Below are 19,862 nucleotides of genomic sequence, written 5' to 3'. Positions count from 1 at the left end.
GCTTCAATTATTTTTTCTGCAAAAAAGTTGCAGTTCCTTCTAAATTCACTGTTATTCTAATGTAAATACTATTTCCTCTAACATCTTAGGGAAGCAATTTATATAAAAATCGTTACTAAGTGTGAATAACATCACAGACTTTGTCATGGTGGTTCTGAAGATTTCTTGCTAAACCTGTTTCCTGGCAAAATGCAAAACATGCAGACCCGAAACCTGGGCAGGCCAGGTGACTACAGCTCAGCACCCTGGAGGACAGAACAAGCTCTATCCTAACCCAGGCCCTGAGCTACACGAGTTACACTGTGAAAGGCCTCAGTCCTGTAAAAGACACTGTGATCTGCCTGCTCAGAGCACAGGTTTGTTATGAATAAAACCTTTGGTGTTCTGCTCTTTTCACCCAGTCTCCTTTGACTAAAAAGCCCTACTTCACACCTTATGTGAATTTGCAGAGACAGATGAAAATAACTCATTTTTTATGCTTGTCTTCAATTGTGCCTTTCTCCCCAAGCTCTAACAATAGGATATAAAAGCTTGTGAATCCAAGAGAGAGAATTTAATGGTGGTTTCCCTTAAATTGAACCCATAGAGTTCCCTCAAAAGAGAAAAGAGCTATAGAACAAAAAATTGGGGAAAAATCACCAAACTTCATTTTCTCCCAGTATACTGTTTATGCAGTAACATAGCTCATACACTCCACGATGTGCAGCACTGGATGAATTTTTAGCCTGCTTCCTGCCAGTATGAAGAGAATGATTTTGGTGGGCTACATCCAAAGACACAGCAGTGGTTCACTGTTCATATTACTCAGTGATTGCATATAATTTGGCATCACTGAAACAATCGAGCTCTGAAAAGGTTGAGCTCTGGGTATTACGAAGGCTAAATTAACTCTCATCACTTGAGTGAATGATCCATTCATGCCAAGGTCAAAATCACTAGTTGAGCAGCACGGGCAAGATGACACTATAGCTGACTGACCTGCAGCTGCATGTGGATAAGACTTTATTATTCTCAACCTGAATATTACTGAAAACATTAGTTACTTACTTCAGAAAAAATTAAAATCTCTGTGGAAAAAGTAAAATCCAACCTGTCTTTCCCCTGCTCATTTTGCTCCTTGGGTTCAACCAAAAGTATGAGTGCTGTGAGTAAATGACTGAATTTGCTGAGGCAGGAATGAAAGTTCAGGAGGAAAACGAGGTGAGACTTTTCTTAGTTTCCTCTTGAAAACTCTTAAACTAGCCTGTAGAGCAGGCACTTGAGTGCACTAGTAAAACGAGAGAATAGAGAAGAAAGGAGGTTAGCAGGGAAACTAGAGTCCCCCAAAGAATACAATTTTCTTATTCTCAAGGAAAAACAGTTGTCTTTTTACTAATTTTTCTTTCTTTATCCCTAATTTGAGCAGATCAAATATGAATTCTCCATGTCATAGAATAGTCTCATACTGTTTTTTTCTGAATGAAAATTAATAGTTATAATAAAAATCTTGTTCCAGAACAAAACTTTTTTTTAAAATAGTTGTCCAAAAGGACAAAATCTTTCAGTTAATATTAATCTCCAATTTTGGAGTCAATATTAATCTCTGCATCCGTCTGCACAGTCGTAAGTTAAATTCTGATCCTCCATGGCTCACGTTCTCCAGGCAGCCCATATTTCACATTGCACGTTACTGTGTGGCTGCATTACCTCCCATTATTGGCAGCAGTGGCTGAACTGCAGGAAGGCAGCATGGGGTGTCATGGGATACACAGCCCAGCAGAGACTCAAGGTCCACTGGGGAGGAGTGGGAAATAAAAATAACTGCAATTTCCAGTATAAGCCCAAGGGAATCAACAGCATGAACTGTGGAGCTGCTTGGTTACTGGGACCTCTGCCTTATGCCACATACAGTAATGACTCAGTCAAAAGCAGCTATTTTTGATTGAAAATATATGGTTTCAGTTTCTTTTCTTGACAGGAAATTCACCCAAAGCATCATTTTCCCACAGAAAATATTAATGTCTTTTGGGTTTCTTTCATTTGTTTGTTTGGGGTTTTTTTGAGGGGAAGAAAACTGACTAATTATTTTTGATTATCCAAAGATCCTGCTCCTCAGGAGCCTAGGCTGCATGTCAAGCAATTCTGTCTAAACCTCAGTACACATTTGTTCTGGCTCCTAAACCTAGGTGGCCTTAGTTATGCTGACTTCTCAAATTTACTAAATTATTTCATTTCAAGTGTGTGAGGATACTTTTAATTAGAAACATAAGTATTTGCATAAGTATTCTGAGATTTCTAATTCAGCTTCAAGAACAATCTTTCCATCACCTTTACATAAAATTATACTTCAGTGAACCTCAAAGGGAGACAAAAAAGAATACAGACAATAACCAAGCTTTGTACAAATAGCAAATGGTTCTGGGCTAACTGAACGGACAACAGAGATACCCATTTTCCCTTGAGTTCTCCTCAATGCTGTCTAACTAGCTGTGACCTCAGGATCCAGGGAGCTTCTCCTATTAGATGTAACAGATAACATGGTCTGAACAGGGAGTCTAAGGTCTATAGAATTACTTGCTTCATAGCTTCCAATTCAGCAGAACATCAGGCAAGTAAATACTACTCAATAATCTGACATGTTCTTCACAAAACACAGGGCACTGAAGAGTACATATAACCACTGTTCATATTGCCACATTCGCATTGTCACCAATTTTTAGGCAACATTGGTTCCTAACCTAACTTAAGTACTTTGCAATCTGTTGATAGATGTTGAAGACACCTAAAGTTAGAGTAATTTTCATTTGGCTAAAAGCAGTGAATAAAGAACACAGCAATCTAGGATGAAAAGTTTCCCTGCTCTGAATGGTTACTCTCAGAAATTATTTTCAGTAAAACAACTGCAGAGAGGAAGTAGCATGATGGATAAGAAATGGGACCCCCATCTTCCAGAGGGATCATAGAATCCTTCTGGTAATAGCTCTTTTTAGAACTACTATAGTAGGTGTACAGAAATATTTGTTGTGATTGAAGGAAATTAAACCAAAGAAGAACAAAATTAATGAAGCCAAGCAAAGCCAAGTTTTTCTTCTATTTTCTACACTGCAATCTTTCTACATAATCTTGCTCTCTAAACAGTAAGAGTTTGACAGCATCAGAGGAAAGATGCTGTAAAAATGAAGATATTTCCATTGTTTTAAGGTCATTGTCGTTGGTGTTTCTAAAGTAACATAAGCCTGAAGTTCTAATCTGCAAAACAGCTCTGTGTACCAGAACAATTCATGTTTTGCTGAAGTACAAGTTAAGCCATTTGAGCACATAGACACATCTGGTTACCCTTCAAAATAAGGAACAGTTGCTTCTGTTTGTTATGTGCACATCTGAAGCATACACATAACAAAATGACTGTTGATAAATGATTCACCAGTAAGGACATCTTTTCTCCAGATGCATTCATGTTATTTTAATCACGATATTTTCCAACTCGTTTATGCAAAGTATTTTTGGTCTGTCAATTTCTAAAAAGTTCCTTGAATATTACATTGTCTTTATAAGATACTAAGATTATAAACAGGATTTGAAATTAACTCACTGCACTGGTGACAGCAGACTTGTAATTAGAAATCGAGTGTTTGTTTCCAAGAAGGGCTAGATCAATATGAAGAGCTCTGGCCAGGATTTAGGAGATTTGCTTTCACAAAAGTTCTGAAGGTGTCATTTAAAGAATCACAGAACTTTGAAGTTCTCAGCTGTAAAATGGTAAGTAGCACTTTCTTATCCACAGGGGTTCATATAGGGGCAAGTAAATATACTTCTTATATTTAGAAAGATTAAGAGATATAAAGATATACAGTAGGGAAGCTTTTCCCATGGAAACCAAAACCTATAAAAAGTTTGTGTAAAATTCAGTAGACAGTTTTTGTTCGAACAGTTGGTACTCAAAGAGTTACATTCAATCAAAAGAACATGATAGGCTCCCATTCAGTTTTTCTTCCCTGAGAGATCTCAGCCATTGTCTCACAGGCCTTTAGAAGGTGCCCCAGCTGAGACATTCTTCAATTCCACTTTGATGTTACCCCATATTGTACAAACAGTTTAAATACTCAATCACCTCATCCTTCTGCCCCAAACCAAAGTGAAGTTTTCATCTACCTGGATTGGTTTGCAACATTTGGAGAACTGATCAATGGTATGTTTAAGTTCATAAAAGTCCCCAATACATGCAGAAACTTTTAAGATAGGAAAGAATGAGAATTATTACCTTCTACACTTGTTTCTTCTGAGTTAGCAGTTCCTTCACCTCCTGATCATTCATATCCTCGAAACATTGGGGGTTTATTTCATAATTCAGTTTTTAAAGTAGGGTATGAATAGAGAGACATCTAACAGATTCTGGATTGTTATGTGTCCAGAAGATATTTATTCCTATAAGTCACTCCTAGGATGTTACGTTACATTCACCATTGGGTGCATCTATCTCTTTCTACTGCCATTTCTCCTACTGCTTTAGCTACACATATCTATCTCACAGCTCCTCTGTGCCACTGAACAATGAAAAAGTCCTCCATGTGTTATCCACCTGACAAACTTTGATTTAGAAATAAGGCACAAACATTTCAGGAATAAAGTTACCCCAAATTCTGTAAATCCAGAACACAAAGACTATTGTACCCATAATTGCTGGGTTCTGAATTACAAGAAGTTTTAATTTCTTAAACTTCAGCTCTTTTCAGATGCTTAATCCTTGATTGAAAGGCACATATCCCATGTCCTTGTGCTTTGACAAGTCTTTATTTCTTAAACAACAGACCTTCGTGAGCAAAATTACAGAAGCAGTAAAGAAGCAAGCAGGGTAGTGACTGCATTTTGGAATTTGACTTCTGAATCTTGTGTGAAAGCCAGCTGGGTAATTTGCTGGTTATGGAAGAAAAAATAAACTCAGGGATATTTTCAGAAGTACTTTGAGATTTGGGAGTTCAATCCTGTAATACTTGTTTCCCCAATTTTTTAAATCCTTTGAGTTCAAAAACCCTCTAATGAAGGGAATTTAACAAGCTACAGGCTCCTACATAATGCAGACTACTCAGAACATGAGAGATTATTTCAAGTAGTGAAACACTGTTCATTAGGGAAATGATCACATTTGCAAATCTTCTGAGCTCCATCTCCATGTGCTCATCATTTTTTTGTTTCCATGGGGTTTTCATCCAATCTTTAATACTTGTCTATAACATTTTAAAAATAAACAAACAGCTCCTACTACATTCTAAGCAGTGCCCATGGTTTCCAACTCATCAGCAGGTGAATATTTATGAATATGTATGGTATAAAAATGCAAAAATGTAAGTTTCAACATTTAAAACCTACTGATGCTGAAAAGTAATCTAAGAGGATTTTTATCCTTTGTGCTAGAATTCTATTTGTTATAGAATCAGCTTTATGGCTTGATTTTTTTTTTCGCCTGATTTCAAAGTTAAAACACATTTCTAAAGCATTAGAATACCACAACTAGGAATCAGTTCACTTCTTATTCAATGTCTTTTTGGTAGCATTAATTGATGAGAGGTGTGCAAGTAACAAAAAAAGAAAAAACTAAATTTCAAACCTGAGATAAGCAGGTACCTCTCTTACAGTCATAATGCATTGGCTGAATTTGTCTCAAGATTCTCAAAGAAAATTCACTTAGGTAAATGTTTGATACTCAATGAAACTTAAAGAAAAGTATACATTATTTACCTGCTTTAGTATAAGCAAGGACTCCAAATAAAACTGGATCTTTTAATGGAAATAATATTAGTGGAAAAAAGAAATCCCGAAAGTTCTCTCTTGAACTTCTCCAGAAAAAATCACCTGGAATATGTATTCAGTAAACAAGGTTGCATTACAGCTACTCTCAGCAACCCAGTGTCTGGGTGCTCTACACTGGTATGAAGTGACTATTCCTGAGAAATTACTCCACAATGCAAACAGCTCTAGGAGATACTCAAAGATTATCTATAACCAGAATTGTAAGTATCTTCCACAGGTAAGTCAGTGGACTAGAATGTAAAAAAAAAAAGTCCCCCTAACATGCAGAAACATGTTCTTGCCTTGGGACTAGTGATTCAATTCATTGAATTGAATGAGTATTAAAATTTCTCATCAACAAAAACCAGTTAGCTGCAACACTCCCATTTACAGTAACTGCAATTCCATTGCAGTGGCAAAATCACTATGGTACAAGATACTAAAACAAATAGAAGATATTTAGAAATAAGCTTTACAAAAGATTTGGGTTCCGTAAAATAGGTTCAAGCTTAAATCAACTTCTTTTTAAAAACTGAACAATGTTTTCCTCATGTAAAAATAAATCAATAAATAAACCAGGAAGATCTGTTGCTTCCTAATCTTGTCAGGCACTCTGTTTCATCAGAGCAGAAGGAGCTTTTCCTATTCTTCCACAACAATAACTTCATCTCTGAGGTAACTGTGCACTCATGGACATTAAAATAAATTTTGTCTTCTTTTGGAGACTGAATGGCTTGTGTACTGCTGCAATTACCTCTGAGGAAAAGCTGATGAAAGGAGAAATCTGTGATGACCACTGAAAGGAACTCCTGTCATTCTGAACAAATGCAAGTAAAGCTGGATGCCAGATTAGTGACTTAATCATAAAATATAAGTCAATAGACAGGATTCTGTTATAATCCATCCAAGGCCAGGTTTTCATAGTTCTTATGTTATAAAATAGGACTGCTGCAAAGGTTATTCTTCTAGAGGATTATTAAATGGCCATTTTGAAACCTCCTTTCTTTAGGCTAAAGAAATATAGAAGAAAACGAAAGACAGTTGTGTAATTTCCTGAAAGACACTATGACAAACTTATCCCCACCAGGAACCATCTTATACATCTGAATCCATAATAACGTGCATTTAGGTTTGGAACTCCTCCAGCTTCAAATTGATTTGCCAAATTTCATAAAAAGTAGTGAAAAACCACTTTGTTTCCTCCTTGACGACCTCTGAAACACATTTCAGCCTTTGGCACTTTTTAAAGCCATGCACAACAATTCAGAATAGAAAAAAAATGACAGACCCCATACTCCAGCAGTGCCAGTAAATACCGTTGCAATAATGTTATCATTCACTGTCAGATACTGAAAAGGTACAAATTGAGGCAGACACTGAAGGTTCACATGGTACTGTGTGAGGCTTTTTCTTCTCACTACTCTTCATTCCTTATTTGTCCAGACACCACTAATGCATTTCCATCCAAAGGAGGGTTATGATAATAAACTACTAGTGCTTTTTTATGCAAGTGAGTTAAACTAAGTCAGAAGTCTAAGACTTCAGTTTGTAATGTTCAGTTCACAGACAAAATAATTTCAGATTCTTTCTTAGACCACTTGAGGAAAGTTCATAGGTTCAGACAACTTGAGCAAAAACCCAAACAGCCTTATTTCAAAGTTCCTTCCTCAAATATTCATTCTGCATATGTGCTAAGCATGATGCATACCCACAGCCTGTTTTGTTTATGCCATATCCCCATAACTCTGTGGTGTTTCCTGATTCTGACCATTCAAGAACTGAGCTGGGGAATCAAGCCATACACTTGCAGCAACACATGACAGTAGCATGCCCTGGAAAATGAAATACTCTGCAGTCACTTCAAGCCTGCTACACAATACTGTATCTACACTATTTTGCTTTATTTTTTTTTTAATCACAGCTTATGTCTGTATTACTTCGTTGCTGATAAGCCATGGTTATGTGGCTTTAGTGCCATAAACAAATAAGAGCTCATCTAAAGCTTGCTTAACTAGGTTCATGCAGTCATACAAGCATGGATTCTATTTATTTCTTTGAAATAAAAGATGAAGAGCACAGAGTCAGACCATTAACTTGATTTCCTCATTTTGTCCAAGAAAAAATGGCAATTCTGCTCTGAAAATTTAATTTTAAAGATTTGTCTGTGTGTTGCCCCATGAAGATTTTTATGCTCTCAATCAGTATTAGTGTAAATGAGCTACAGTTCTAATAACATATTTACAAACTTGTGGGAATCTTTCAACAGCCAGGCCACGTCTTCAGGGTTCCACTGTATAAAAAGGTGTCTCTGGGCAGTGCTACAGCCTGTTACCAAACAGAATTGATGCCCAGTGTCCACGGTCATGGTAAGCTGGATTCTACACCTGATGGCCCCCGGTCACCATGAAACCATCCTTAACATACAAAAAAATTTAAAATTTAGAAATCAGCATAATTGCTGTTAGAGAAGTATCAAGAAATTCACTAAGACTCTAGACCTGTTCTATTTTTTTAAATTACCTAGCCAATAGATTTATATTTTAAGATAATCAAAGAATTTTAAACATTAAAAAATTCTCTGGATGCCTATTCAAACTCAAACATTCCCCTCTGCTTCAAGGATTTCCTGTAGTTCCTGTAGTCTAAATCTGGATGTTAAGAAGATATTGACTCCCTTCACTTTACTTTTAGAGGTGTTAATAGATAAGGAAGAGCCTTTTTGTATTCAACACATAAACACACATGCATGAACGAGTATCACACCACTTGTATTAATTATTAATAAATTCTATGCAAACAGGAACTAAGCATATTAAATCCAGCTGTTGGAATGAGACAGGAAGGGGTTCTACTCACATTTCATCACATCTCCAAATCTCGGTTTCATATACACAGACAAACTTGGCATGAACCAATGAGGAAGAATAATGCACACAATTGTGTGTTGATCTGGATGCAGTGGCACCCAGAGAACTCTGACATGATCACAGCTTCACTTGAATTTGAAGTATAGTGTGACATGGACCCAGTGGAACTTGACAGTGCTCTTTACCACTGACCCTTAGATTGAAATAAGAAAAAAATTCTTATGGACCAATAATTTTACCAGAAACAACAGCCAACCCTTATAAGCAAAAATGGTGTAAGACAATGATGAAATACACAGTACTTGCCTGCAAAAGCAGTAACACTTCTGTACCGACCTGCGTCTCTCCCTGCTGTGTTTTCCCCTGCAATGCCTGTGGAGGTCAGTAATGCACAAAGCTAATAGGGGACTGTGAGTGCCAGGCCTCTGCAATGTACTGATGACGGGATTTTTTTCTGTGCAAACAAAGGTCTGCTCACTGTCAACGCTTCACAGAAAATTGCTGGACTTGTCAATTATGCCACTATCAACAAATGTATAAGCATATATGTATTTAGACATATACCTGTAGTCTCACACACACACTTTTAAAATCACGAAGCCTGCAAATTAATATAAAAGTAAGGCAAAGCAGATAATCGCTCATCTGGACAGCTTGTTCTGCAGTCTAACAACAGAAGTGGCAGACAAGTGAGAATATTTCAAATGCATTAAGGAATAAGAGGAGGACATCTTGAGAGAATTATAAACATTAAGCAACTTGTTTGAAACAATTCTGCATTTGGGGGTCCCAAGTGGGCTTTTTATTAGTTCATTTGTTTAATTAGAGGTTAATAGTTCCATTTAGCCCTGTGGAAATGAACTTCTTGGACCTACTTGAATTACACAAGATATTAGGATAAAATTTGAGAAAGTTATTCTTCTTTTGAATTTTTTTCATTTCTATCCACACAGCAAATTGCTAGCCTCAGTATGTCACAGTTAGGTATCCACTTTGCTGTTTAACACTGCAATGAATGAGACCATTGCTGAGCAAACCAGCCAAAATAGCTTTTCCCAGGTAAATAAAGGAGCAAACCAATTTGTATTGTTAGCACTGGAGGACAGATGTAAGGCAGCAACACAAAAAGAGAACTACAGCCATAATATAAATTAATATAATTTTATGCTGTTTTATTATAAATAAAATGCTAAAAACTACCTTTGTTCTCCAAGAATACATATATAATTTTATAACCTGAGTTTGTCATTCAAAAGCACCCAGATTAGGCTGCAAAAGTTATCTATGCACAAATTTGAACAAGCAACTCCTGTTCTCAGTTATTTTTGTTCATGATTGGATCCTCATTAGGTATGCAAATGCATGAATCTTTTGCATAAGTAAAGGGATAAAAGTAAGTTTACAGCAGATAGAGTCTATTATATGACTGTTAATAAATACAGTCAAAAATCAGAGGAAATATCTGACAGCTAAGGAGTCAGGCTCCTGGATTACCAGCTACTGGTATCCTCGTGGCATTTATTTTTCTTATTCAGCATTGCTGTTTTCCACATAAAAGTGTAAAGTCATTCAGAATAATTTGACATTTTCTCATACCATTGCTTTTCAAGGCCAAGTGGTAGTAGTCTTCCTCAAGTGGGATTTAGGATTATTTTTTGGAAATCACAAGAATGATGCTGAAATCGAGATTCTTTCTATAAAGAGTTCCCTTCCATACTTGTGTCCATTACAGCTTTTGTAAGCCTAAGCAAGGTGAAAATTACAATAAAACAACAGGTACAAGACAAGTTGATGATCTGAGACAGCCAGCACGGCTTCAGTAAGGACAAACTGTGCCTGAGCAATATGGCGGCCTTCTCTGAGGGAAGACAAAATGTCACCTACCAACACACAGTCTCACAGCACATCCTCATCTCCTAACTGGAAATGGACGTGGAAGGGAAGGGTGGGCTACTCAGTGGGTAAGGAACGGGCTGCATCGGCACAGCGGGTTATGGTCACTCTACAGCCATGTGGAGGCTGGGGGTGAGGGGTGTCCCTCAGGGCCCTGTCTGGGGACGGGCGGTTTTAGTGTCTTTATCAGTGGCACAGACAGCGAGATTGAGTGCAGCCTCAGCAAGTTAGCAGAGTACACAAAACTGAATGATTGAATGATTGTACCAACTCAAACCTACCTAAAAACCCAAAATAAGTAAGCAAAAAGGGGGATCACACCACACGCATCACCATCTTGCCCCATATTTTTATCAGTTTGGCAGTCACTGAGCCCCACATGCCCAAACAACACTCCATTGACAAATCAAAGGACGAGGAGAAAGCCCAAATAAAGAAATGACTTCTAACTTGAGACCAAAGTTCATAATCAGTCTGCAATCAGAATATATTCTAGAATCATTTCAATGTTTCATCAACTGAATTTTCAAAGAATACAGGTGGATTCTTAATTTAGTTCTTGATCATGGAAGAGAAAAAAATCCTCTTTTACATAATTTATCAGCTGTTTTATTTCAGAGTTGTGAATATTCCTCAGTGTAGAGATCATGAAAAAGGACATTCAAAATGCAATGTTCTCAGATTAGCTACACTTTCTCCAAAATGTATGTCTAGTTGGGAAAGCTCTTTTTGTTACATTTTTTGTTATCACAGTGTGGAATACTTGAGAATATACCTTGATAAATAATGTTGATGCAGTTTTTATTTTGACTGTAAATTCTGATTGGTACTCCAAGATATTGACAGTGACAGCTATATCATAACAGTTCATAAAATCATGGTTATTCCTAACTTACCCATATCCTGGAAAATACTTGAGTAGCAAGCTTAAAGGGCACTTTTGTTTTTATACCTTTTTCTAAACCCATGCTGTTTCACCTGAAAGATACAACTTACTTATTGAATTAGGGTACCTTAGAGATTAAGCAGGTAATCCATGGAGACTGTTCCCTAACTTTTCCTCAGCTGCCATTTATTAAATATGTTCCATCTCATGAACTATGAGACATTTCACTTTTAAGCACTGTTATTTCCTTTAAATTTACCTAAAACTTATATTAGACTCAGTCAGTACTGCCCACATACATTTAAAAGCCCACATAAATCTAAAACATTCCCAATGGAGAGGAATAAAACATTTAAAATCTATATTTGATCTGATAACAGCATTATCATGTTTAAATTAGAAACAGATTAGACATAATTGAAGGTAAAGACGACACAAGCATCACTCCCATTTTGGTGGAGTGGTCTTTAAATTATCAGATTAATTCAGAATACATTATGCAGAAACATTGAATTGTTATCTTTAGACAGCCTTTTCTAGGAGTTTACAATTTCTCAGTTCAGTGAAGCTTGCCACCACCTTGTTGTCAGAACAAAAAATGAAAAATCATTTGGTTCAGAGCACAGAACCGATCTCACCTCCAAAAGTAAACATTTTCTCCTGATAACCAACACTTCCTTGGACTGTAGAGGTACCGCTTCATGCTTTACAGTGAAGTCAATCTTTTTAAGATTCTTCCACGTTTCAGGTAATTCCTAACCACAAACAAAATTTTACAAGCAAATATTGTTTGTCAGTTTGCAGAGCCAACAACCCTCACACACAAACATACATACTTTAATTCTCCTCAATTTTCCCTGCTTTTTCCCTTTTTTTGAAAAATAATAGTTGAGTTTGTGTCACTCCTTTCCTAGTGTTCTTAGTTAGTGACAAAGACGGACTCTTTATGCAGAGTAACTTCTAAGTGCAGTTCATGGGAAAGATTAAAATTCTTTACAACATCCTGCATTTTCTAGTTAGAACATGTTTACGTATATTAAATTTTGAAATAATCCTCAGCAACATAAAAAAATAGCTAATGCAACACATGATAAAATACTTTGAGAAACAGATTATTTTGGCCCACTCATTAGAAAGGCACAAAAATACACATAGTGACAACTGAATGTCTTAGTAAGCCCCAAACATGTCAAGCTGTTTTGCTTAACCTGCTTAGCACTTAACAAGGGTGTACTTGAACCCAGTCTAGTCCAAAAAACAGAGTCATATTCCTTACATTCCTGTTAGACATCCCAAAGGCTCATCTGCTCTACAGGTTATACCTGTTGCTGACAAAAAGTCAGCCACAAGTCTAGTTGAATATGGACATGGACTCACTCACAGCAGTGTAATTAGACACAATAATTTAAAGGCAAAGATACACAAGGATAAATATTTTTTCCCTTGATGTTGTTTAGACAAAAGTTAGATGGGGATTTTGCAAACATCTGTGTTTACTATGAAACTCATTCAGCTAAATTTCACAATCCCGTGACACAGCTGAACCTCATTACCTCCTTGCAAGTTATATTGCTCAGAAAGGTTTCCCATCACTATTTGAAGAAAGTGGCTAGAAGTTTAATAAACACTAGCAATCCTCTGACAATGTGTAAATAAGAACACAATGAAATACCTGTCTATAAATTGTACTTTAAAGTGGATAGTTCCATGCAGGTGAAGTTTATTTTTCAGCTGCATTAAGAGACATGACAGATAAGAAATGAATAGTAAAGAAATTATTGGGAAAGATTCCCCATTTTCATATGCTGTGAAAGCATTTACATTTCCTGCAAATGATGCTAGGGAAAAAGTAACTACTGAAACACATTTAGTCACTTGGAAAAATCAGATGGATAGCAAAACTCTGATTCATAAAGAATCAATATTTTACATGCTGAAAAAAATCAAACATTTATAATGGTGCTGTTGTTACTGCTTCAATTTTTGGTCTGTCAACACTTCTCTAATTAAAGTTACACTAAAGAGCATGGTTCAAGTTTCCAAGAGCATTACCTCCAATTCACATGACCATCTCTGCACCATTTCTGTCCCTCTGTGTGCAAGCAGGCACATACTCATCATGGAGCAGCAAGGGCTAGCTGCTTCCCAAGGGAAGGTGTGTCAGGTGGAGAAAGTTACCCCAGCAGACAACACCCTCATCAAGCAAGGGCCCAGTCCCAGAGGGCCTTTAGCACAGCAGCAGTGCCAGGTGTTTGTAACTGGGGGCATCCATAGCCCCAGACACAGGCAGCAGTGGAACAGACCCTGGGTTCCACCAGCAGGTACAGCCAGGAGTGGTGAGAGAGACACAGAGAAGGGCAAGCAAGAGGACACAGCCATGGGGTCCATCCCATGACACAGCCCCACACCTGGAGCACGGCTCCAGAGCCAGCTCCGAGCACCCAAAGGGGCAGGGCTGAGGAGAGGCCGCAAGGCAGGAACACTCTGTACCTCAGAGAAAGTGAGGCCACAGGGAGGAGCTCCTGTGGAGTCCCCTGCGAGTGCAGAGGAGCAGGCTGGCCATTGTTAGTGCACTCAGGACACTGATAGTTGGCATACCTGCAAAGTGATTAAGTTGCTAGTTACCTGACCTATCTGCACAGAAAAAGGGGATGCCCTAATCCTGCAAGGTTAAGATTACTCTGTAGATTCTTACAGTAAAGGAATTTAAGGAATTAAAGGAATTTACGGGTTATGCACAGAAAAACCTTTTAATTTTGGGCAGAGGTGAATTGAGAAATTTTCAGTACTTGTTTGCCAAATCAAAATCACATGCTACCCATGAGTTTTTTAGCTCAGATCATCTGGAAAAAGAACATTCATTTAACCAGAAATGTTCATGTCTCAAAAATTATTTTTGTCCCAGCAGGGCAGTAGACAGAACCAACCTTTCAACAGGTTTTATATAAAACTTGTTTATATCAAAATGCAACAGTGGATTTCACCATGTTCCATGCATTCATCTGGAATGTGAGTGAGCAGCAAGACCAAGGTTGTGCTGTAAATCAGACAGAGGATTAAGTCCACTATATCTCACATGCTGTGCTGAACCCCCGACCAAGAGTCTTCGGCTGTTTGAGCCATGTGATCCCTCTGTATCCCTCAGCTCTGCTCTTAGCCCCAAGGGTTGGAGAGGAGCAAACGTTACATTTTTGACTGCATTTCATGATTGACTGAAATGAAAGAACAAACATAAAAATAATAGTAAAAACTTTTAGGTGGGCATTCTAGGGCATATTTGTGCAATATGCAAGTCCTATTCTGTGAAAGGCAGGCCATGTAAACTAATGGTCCTGTCTGGCCTTGAAATCTATGTTCCATTAATAAAGGAGATCCATAGTTAAAATCTCACATCAAAAATGCCTTTAGTACATGACTATTTAGGTGAAAACACTGCCTTCCACCAAAAAACAAGTTTTTGCTCTAAACATTTTAATTGATTTCTAGGAGGACAATGCTGGTACAACATTGATAAACACTTCTTATTAAGTCTCTTGAATGAAACTTGAGAACACTAAGAAAAATGTACAATGCTCTTATTTTGGACACAACTAAGTAAACAGAACATTTTCCTTTGAACTGGGAACAGACAGCAAACATCATTATATTTTTAAAAATACATTCAGTCAAAGTGTCCAGGGTAAAGTGTTCTAAAAAACCCCAAAACCAAATGTACTTAAGTTTTTTATACATGTTCTTATATTAAGTATGAACCAAAGTTTTAGAGCTGTTATGTTGAATCCTTACCTGTAGTTTTCCATGGGATTCTCAGCCCCAGTTCTCCCAGCTGCTATCCACAAGTTCTCAAGAGGTCAGTTTTAAGACTTTGAAAATGCAATCCATGGATTCTCTGTCCTGCATAGACATTGGATCACTGAAGGAGTGGCTAAGCATTGAAACAGACTCCCCAGGGAAGTAGTAGAGTCACCATCCCTGAAAATGTTCAAAAAACAAGTAGACATGCACTTCACCATAAGATTTAATGAGCATGGAGGTATTGGGTCAAGGTTGGACTTCATGATCTTGGGGGACTTTCCCAACCTTTACCATTCTATGGGTGTCTCACTTCCCCCAGAGCTGTGTACTCTCCTCCTCACCCTTTCTTAACCAGCCTGTCTCTTGTTTCATAAGTGAGTTTCTCTATTCAGCAACATGTAATGTAAAAAAATGCTGAGGTAGTTATCACAGAACACCCGAAAACTTAAAGCAAACCAAACACAAAAAAATGAACAAGTAAATTCAATCAAATAAAACACAGAACCATGGTGTTAAGGGGGTTAGTTGGTGGGCTCCTTTTCCCCCCTCTTTTTCAGCAAGAGAGAAATGCATTTCACATGAGTGACAAGTTATTCTTGAGAAGTATCATGGAGTCATTTACTCTTGACCATCTCTTCCCTTTCTGCACCCACTGCATGTGGTTCAAGTAATAATCCTATTGAGGTTCTCAGTGCTGCAGATTCAGGGCCAGGGACTTGCTGTCTGACAGCAAGAAATAGTTTGGATGGGGATTTGAGGGGATGGGTACAGCACTGTGACCCACATACGTCTTTTAAAAGAGTCCAGGATTGCTACTAATTTCAAAGAGTTCTTCTCCCAGAGAATGGGTCAAAAATATCCAGAAAACATCTGCAAAATATCTCTGTTGTCTCATGGCTTAAAGGGATGGAAGGGACTTAAAGAGATCATTCCTTGTCATATATATACACATATGTAAAGAGGGGGATTACATATTATGCTTATATATGTTTACTTGTGCTTATGGATGTATAGATAAAATGTATCTATTAACCAGAAACTAGAGAAGCTTGACTAAACCTGAGATGTTTTCCTTAAAGTTTGAGTCCCCTTTTCAATTAAATTCACCAATTAAATTTAAAAAGCTTATGGTCAACTTGATCTGAAACAACTATTAAAAATTCTTCTGATTTGAAGAGTCATTAACTTATGTAGCATATTGGTCCTAAAAAGAAGGCAAAAAGAAGAAAGAAACATGATGAACAATAGATTTTAGACAAGACAACAAAATAGTAGAATTATTTATATTTCATTAATAGGCACAGGAAATGAAAGCAAAGAGACCTCTGCAAGAATGGAAATACCTGTTCTGTAGAATACAGTAAGTCTCATGAACATTTTGGACTCTCAGAACTTTAAGAAAACTCCAGCTTCACTTTACTAAGAAATTATCCACTGATCAGAAACTGCTTCACACATCCAATTTTATCATCAATCCATTGAGTGCCACTTTTTGTGTAAGTGTTGTTCCAGAACATAGACAGTGACCAAGTCCCTCTTCCTCATAGTTACTTGACTTTTTTCTTTCAGGTTATCCATCTGGTATATATCATGCTAAAGGAACATCCTAAAGAGAAAAAGTAGTAGGAGCAAAGATTAAATTCAAGAAAGAAAAGACATCCTTAAAGTTAAGTCACATGCCAAGACCCAATATATTGCACTGATGGCAATGACAATTATAACTTTTCAGTTAGCAGCAGGTTTTCTGTCTGTTCCCTGAAACACCTTAATAGGAAATGACTGCTTGGATACATGTTTCTCAAGTATTATAATTTCTGTTTCATGCCTCACACTAATATCAAAAATCCAGGTACCTACTGTCATCAGCTAGAGGCAAAACAGTGCACTTGTTGTTACTCACATCCTCCAACATGCAGATTTAACTTACAGCACTTGCCAGTGAGATGAACTGGGATTTAGATCCTTATGACCATCAGTGTCACTTTTCAGTAGGGTTCCAAAAATTGCAATACTGTGTCCAACTTTGTCCTTTGTTTCCTTTTGACTATTGGACAGTGTAACCAATTTATATTTAATCTATTTTTGCCTGTGTAAACTGTGGTCCTGTCTAAATATATTTATTGATATTTGTTTCAATCACATATTAAAAAAAATTGCAAAAGAAAGAAATTACACAAACACTTTTGCATGTCCTGCTAGTTTGGCAAAAATACTCTTGCACAAAATCTTGCATTTACATTAAATTTCTAGCAAAATTATTTCACTGTAATTCACTAAGAACTTTTGTCAGCTACCTGTGGACATAACCTCACATCATATACAGAAGAAAATTATTGCAGATACATACCTCAGCTATACTTGCAGATCTGGGAGCAGAAACAGTATCAGGTGTCCTGATGAGAAGTAGTAACTAAGAAAGCAAACATTCAACCTATAGTCACAAAGCAACCAGCATTTCTTGAGAAAAGCCCGGCCTGAAATATGTGGAAGTCATTTGGCACCAAATGCTCAGTACAACAGGCACTGAAAAGCCAGTGACTGCCTGTGCACAATGCACAAGTGAAAGTAAAAGGCCAATCCATGAACCAGCTTTGAAGAGAGTCCATCCAGCTGCAGATTTCAGTATTAGAAAGGCACTCTCAATTGGGCAAGTGAACCAGCAGAAGTTAAAAATAAGTTCACCAATATAATTTTAAAAAGATGTGGAAATGACTGGATACATCCATAAAACAAGAGAAGCAGAGGTTAAGGAGAGTAGAATATGACAGCTCACCAGGAACAGATGGGAAAAGTCCTCACAGCCTCTCTTGAGATATTAGCCTTCCTGGAATAAGCCATTAGATAGAGGTGAGTCAGCTGGGAAAACTGCTACATTCAAATGCCTAGAGGAAAGGTAAATTGTGACATTAAAAAAGAAAAAAAGAAAAAAAAGGAAAAGCGTCAATAGTAAGAATAACTAAAAAGGGTCTTTTCCAAAGTATTTGACAATCTGTCTACAGATGATGCAGCATCATAGCTGGTTTTGATTAGTCTCTCCCATAATATCACAGAAATTGCCATTGACATTAAGTCCAAAGAAGGTTTAAAAGTTATTTCACTGCTATTAAGAAAAAGCTGCACTTCAAATAGAGGAGTGGATTTAAATGTTGCCTCAGTGTTTTCATTCAGATACTGAAGAAAACACTTGATAGCTTTGAACAGCCCATCTACAATCATGTGTTCTATGTATTCAGTGTAGAGTTTCCATTCATCAGAAAGAGGATCTGTCTGAAGCAAATACTGATTGTCCTGGAAAGAGTAATTTAGGGAATCACTAACAGGGGTTTAGAATTGCTCTTCCCAGTGTGTATTTCTCATTCCAGCTAACTGAGTCCAGGAATAAAGAAACTCTCACTTTGATGAAGAAAAGCATTCCCACTATTTACAACATAATTACCTTTTCATTGTAACTTTTACAAGTACATCTGGATCTAGTTACAGAAAACTATTTCCCTTTGGAGTTAGATTTCCATCAGCAAGTGTAAATGTTTAAACTCAGTTCTAGCTTTTACTTAATCCTGGCTTTCCTAGAAGTATTTACACCTATTTAGTGACAACAGCTACTCCCAGAACAAAATATGTACTGCATCTAGTATAATGTAGACTATCTGGCAAATCTTTTCCACTGTTTCTCGACTTGTAATTCATAGGATTTTGGGTTTTTTAATCAATGGATAGAAGAAAGGATTTCTGCCATCTTTTCTTGACAAACAAAGTGTTTATTTCACTCTATACAAGATCCAGTTGCACATTATGCTTGAATATTCTGATCCTCTCATTCATATTTTAAGCAAGTTCTCCCTGCCTGTTCATTATGGTCAGAAAGATCTGCATTCTGCCAAGTCAGAGGCAGATATCAGTTTTTTGTCAAAACTCTCCAAATCATGTATTCATTTTGCTTTGCAGCATGGTCTTCCACAGCCTCTGGCACAGATTTCAAATGCAGTTAAATTTGCAGTATGAGAAGAGTAAGAAAAACTCTTATTCTTTCTAAGGTTATCAGAAATATCTTTAAACAGATTCCTTCCTTCTTTGTTCATAAAAGGAAACCAGGTTTGATAAGTACGATTTTCCCCTCATGAAGCTGTGCTGGCTGTGACCAATGACTGCATTGTCTTTCAGGTGTTTTTCAGTACCTCCCAGAAGAATCTTCTCCATAACTTTACCAGGCACTGAAGTGACACCAACAGGCCTGTAGCTTCCAGGGTCCTATTTCTTGCCCTTCTTGAAAACTGGGACAATATTTGCCAGCTTCCAATCAGCTGGGACCTCTCCAGATTCCCAAGATTGCTCAAAAATCATTGAGAGGGGTTTTGCAATGACATCAGCAAGCTCCTTGAGGATTATTGGATGAATGACATCAGGCCCCATAGATTTGTAAGGATCCAGCTGGAGCATTGTATCCCACAGTTTCAGGGTTTAGTGGGAGTTAGTTGATTCTTCTTGCAGTCATGGTCCTCCAGATCAGGACACTGAGACCCCCTTAGTCCATCATCTGTGTTAAAGACAAAAGCAAACAATACATAAAATACCTCTGCCTTGTCCATGTCCCTGTTTGTGAGGTGACCATCCTCATCCTGTAATGGGCTGATGTTATTTCCACACTGTATTTTGTC

At 37.4% G+C, this 19,862-nt stretch overlaps 1 long non-coding RNA gene across 1 annotated transcript; it reads right to left on the bottom strand.

The window, feature by feature from the left end:
* Nucleotides 1–13,774: 13,774 nt before the first annotated feature.
* On the bottom strand, nucleotides 13,775–18,758 carry LOC134551832 (uncharacterized). Its single transcript, XR_010080705.1, has 4 exons — nucleotides 17,555–18,758; nucleotides 16,551–16,813; nucleotides 15,199–15,384; nucleotides 13,775–14,624 (listed from the first exon to the last, which is right to left on the bottom strand). It is a non-coding gene; the product is annotated as an uncharacterized LOC134551832 (long non-coding RNA).
* Between the last annotated feature and the right edge of the window lie 1,104 nt (nucleotides 18,759–19,862).

The sequence above is a fragment of the Prinia subflava genome, chromosome 6 (assembly GCF_021018805.1).
Source record: "Prinia subflava isolate CZ2003 ecotype Zambia chromosome 6, Cam_Psub_1.2, whole genome shotgun sequence".
NCBI lineage: Eukaryota > Metazoa > Chordata > Aves > Passeriformes > Cisticolidae > Prinia > Prinia subflava.
The sequence above is the reverse complement of the archived record's forward strand: the minus strand, read 5'-3'. Positions and strand labels throughout refer to the sequence as shown.